This window comes from Rutidosis leptorrhynchoides, chromosome 8 (assembly GCF_046630445.1).
Source record: "Rutidosis leptorrhynchoides isolate AG116_Rl617_1_P2 chromosome 8, CSIRO_AGI_Rlap_v1, whole genome shotgun sequence".
In the NCBI taxonomy this organism is placed as follows: Eukaryota; Viridiplantae; Streptophyta; class Magnoliopsida; order Asterales; family Asteraceae; genus Rutidosis; species Rutidosis leptorrhynchoides.
In genome coordinates this window covers 153,922,433-153,926,568 of record NC_092340.1, presented here as the reverse complement: position 1 = coordinate 153,926,568, position 4,136 = coordinate 153,922,433, and the positions used below count along the sequence as shown (strand labels likewise).

Here is a 4,136-nt window from a genome sequence, read left to right as displayed (position 1 = left end):
AATTCTTGCAAAAGCAAGATCCATCTAAGCAGTCGAGGTTTTGCATCCAGTTTCGAAAATAGGTACTTAAGAGCAGAATGGTCCGTAAAAACAATAGTCTTAGACAAGACTAAGTAGGACCGGAACTTATCAAACGAAAAGACCACCGCCAGGAGCTCCTTTTCAGTGGTAGTATAATTCAATTGTGCTTCTTACAATGTCTTTCTTGCATAATAAATGGGTCAGAAATGTTTCTCGACCCTTTTTACCCAAAACAGAGCCAACAGCAAAATCAAACGCATCGCACATAAGCTCAAATGGAAGAGACCAATTAGGAGCAATTATGATGGGTGCATTGATGAGTTTCTCCTTAAGAAGATCGAATGCCTTTTGGCACTCGTCGGAGAAATTCCAAGGCGTGTCCTTTTCGAGGAGTTTGTTCATCGGGTTAGCAATTTTAGAAAAATCCTTAATGAACCGCCGGTAAAAACCGGCGTGCTCGAGAAAACTCCGAACACCCTTAACATCGGTGGGAGGTGGAAGGTTCTTAATATCTGTTACCTTCGCGGGATCCACCTCAATTCCGTTCTTAGAAATCTTGTGCCCGAGAACTATGCCCCCTTGAACCATGAAATGGCACTTTTCCTAATTGAGCACAAGATTAGACTTCTCATACCTTTCCAACATCCATTCTAAATTAAGAAGGCATGAATCAAAAGTGTCACCGAAGACCGAAAAGTCATCCATGAACACCTCCATGCAATCCTCTATCATATTATGGAATATGGCCATCATGCACCTTTGAAAAGTGGCCGGAGCATTGCAAAGGCCAAAGGGCATGCGTCGGTATGAGAATGTGCCATACGGGTACGTGAAAGTAGTTTTCTCCTGGTCCTCGGGCGAGATAGGAATTTGGAAATAGCCCGAAAAACCATTAAGAAAACAATAAAAGCTGTTTCCCGCTAACCTCTCTAGCATTTGATCCATGAAAGGTAACGGGAAGTGGTCTTTGCGTGTGGCGTCGTTCAACTTCCGGTAGTCAATACAAACACGCCACCCCGTGACAGTCCAAGTGGAAATTAACTCGTTTTTATCATTGGTGGTAACGGTCATACCACCTTTCTTAGGTACACAGTGTAACGGGCTAATCCAAGGACTGTCAGAGATCGGGTAAATCAGACCTGCATCGAGGAGCTTAATGATCTCTTTCTTCACGACGTCTTGCATGTGTGGGTTCAACCTCCTTTGTCGTTGCACCACAGGTTTGGAGTTATCCTCCATTAGGATTTTGTGGGTGCAATAGGAGGGACTAATACCCTTAATGTCGTAAATTTTCCATGCAATGGCCAGTTTATGGGCCTGCAGCATGGTTACAAGCTCAGTTTTCTGACCTGTAGTAAGAGAAGAAGGAATAATTATTGGGAGCTTAGATTCCTCCTGCAAATAAGCGTATTCCAAATGATCTGGAAGTGGCTTCAATTCTAACTCAGGAGGTTCTTCAATTGAAGACTTGCTCCAGTAATCCACATCACGTTCGAGTTCTTTGAACTCCTCCTCAGTCAGCTCATAGCCGTTTTCCATCAAGGTGGTCAACATATCCACCTCCTCAACCTGCAACTCTTCATCAATTTCAACCAATGAACATTCTCCTGAACCCTGTAACTCTGGGAATTCCTGCAAAAACTCAGACTGGACATTCACAGTGTTAAGAAAATAACATGTATCATCAGTGTAGGCAGGGTATTTTAAAGCATGGTCGATTGAGAAAGTTGCATGCAAATCATCTATCCTAAGGGTCAACTGGTGGCCATAAACATCAATGATACATCTAGCCGTATTTAAAAATGGCCGACCCAAAATCAGTGGAATCCTTTCATCCACTTCCATATCCAAAACCACGAAATCGGCTGGGAAAACCATCGAACCGGTCTTAACTAGCATATTCTCGATAATTCCATGAGGGAATTTAATGGAGCGGTCAGCTAGCTGAATAGCCATACACGTGGGTTTCAACTCCCCGAGGTCTAGCTTTAAATAAGTAGAATAGGGCATTAAATTTATGCTAGCCCCCAAATCTACTAATGCTCTTATACAATCCAAATTACCCAGTAAACAAGGGATGGTGAAACTCCCAGGATCCTCAAGATTCTCGGGAAGCTTGTTTGCAACTACCGCTGAGCATGCGGCATTCAACCCGACTAAAGACACGTTCTCCAGCTTCTTCCTGTTAGTTAGCAAGTCCTTAAGAAACCTTGCATACTTGGGCATACTTGCAATCACATCAATAAAAGGCAAATTTATATTAACTTTTTTAATCAAGTCCATGAACTTGGACTTTTCTGCCTCCAGCTTCTCCAATCTCTGCTTCCTTGAGAATGGGAGCGGTGGTTGATACTCTTTAACTACCGGTTTGGTAGCAACAGTTTCCGGTACCCTCACAACTTTCTCTATCACCTGTTCAGGCTCCTTTTCCCCCTCCGGTTCACTAACAACAACTGGCTCACTATCCTTAACCAACGGCACTCGCAAATCATACTCATCGGGCTTCCTCGATGGATCATATGCTAAACCACTGCGGGTGGTGATAGCATTAACGTGCCCATTCTTCGGGTTATTATCTGTCTTACTCGGTAACTCCCCCGGTTTCCTCTCATTATTCTGATTAGCAAGTTGACCAATTTGTTTCTCCAAATTCTGAATAGCCGCTTGTTGATTTCGAAACATTTGATCATTCTTCTCATTGTTTTGAGTAACAGTAGTAACAAGCTGAGTTTGAGACATCACAAGCTTTTCGATCATAGCTTCAAGGTTGGAATTTTTCTCTTCGGCTTGGGGCTTTTGAAAATACCCGGGAGCTTGCTGTTGATATCCTCCACTAGACCCTGGCTGGAATCTCGAACCTTGATTACCTTGAGGATTATAGGGATTGTTGAAATTCCTATTAAACTGCACACGTCCCTGAAACTGATTGTTGTTCTGTTGACTAATATAAGCGATCTCTTCTTTCTGGTTCATAGTCAAACCCGCATCACAATCTTTTCCTAAGTGTAATCCCCCACAAAATTCACAACCAACCTTAATACCATGCATGTCCTTGTCCAACTTCTCCAAGTGTCTACCAAATTTGTCTAACTTAGCATTAATAGACCCATAATCATCATACGCACCAGCCGTTGTAGTATAGTGGTAAGTATTCCCGCCTGTCACGCGGGTGACCCGGGTTCGATCCCCGGCAGCGGCGCCAAAAACTTGATGTGTAAAATCTAGTATATAAATTATCTCTGGAAAATGCCGGTTTAAAGATTACTACACACTAACGGGCAGTGTACCCGATCGTGTAGCAGTATAGAATCTGGTAAAATTCAAGATCGTTCCATGGACAGTTCACACGCAATTTAAGATTATTAGCTAAATGCAATTAACTAAACAAATAAAATGAAATAAAGGAAATAACAGATAATAGGTTTTGGTTATTTAGCGATTAACCAATCAAGAGAGATTTAAATATAAAGACAATATTTTTTTATGTTTTTAAGTTTATAGAAAATAAATGCAAACTCAACAAACAAATTAAAGATAGATTTGAATTCAATAGACAAAGAAATGCTCGTCTAGATCTTTTACCCTCAGTGTCGGATGATATAGTATTAAGCACAAGTTATAGTGATATAATGTATGTAACTACAAAATCGGTTTACCCAGAGTTCTCTTTTAGCAAACACTTCAAGCTAGGATTTATCGGTTTAGGGTTCCCTTTCACCAAAGAACTCTTTCGCTTGTGACTAAGTAATTAACTAATTCAGAGATTTAGATTAAATTGGTTACACGTTCGCTTCACACAATTCACCCCTGTTTTGTTCAACATATGTTACTCAATTTACCCCCTTGGTCCAGTAAGCAACCAATTAATTAAGACAAATCAATTGAAAATTAATGTACTAAATTGGAACAGGGTTTCCTTTGTCCAAACAAGTACACTAATCAATCTCATAACATACATCAACACCCATAAAAGAAATCATCCAACACTAAGGTTATTAATCTAGATGAATATAAAGTATTTAGCTCATGACCATAATATGAATTGAACACAAACACAAATAATTATTGCATAAATAAATTATCATCCACATAGACATGAATAAACAAATTAACTA

General features: G+C 40.4%; 1 non-coding gene across 1 annotated transcript; it reads left to right on the top strand.

Annotated features, from left to right (window-relative positions):
* The first annotated feature begins 3,148 nt into the window (after nt 1–3,148).
* Nucleotides 3,149–3,220, top strand: TRNAD-GUC (transfer RNA aspartic acid (anticodon GUC)). Its single transcript has one exon. It is a non-coding gene; the product is annotated as a tRNA-Asp (tRNA).
* The last annotated feature ends 916 nt before the right edge of the window (nt 3,221–4,136 follow it).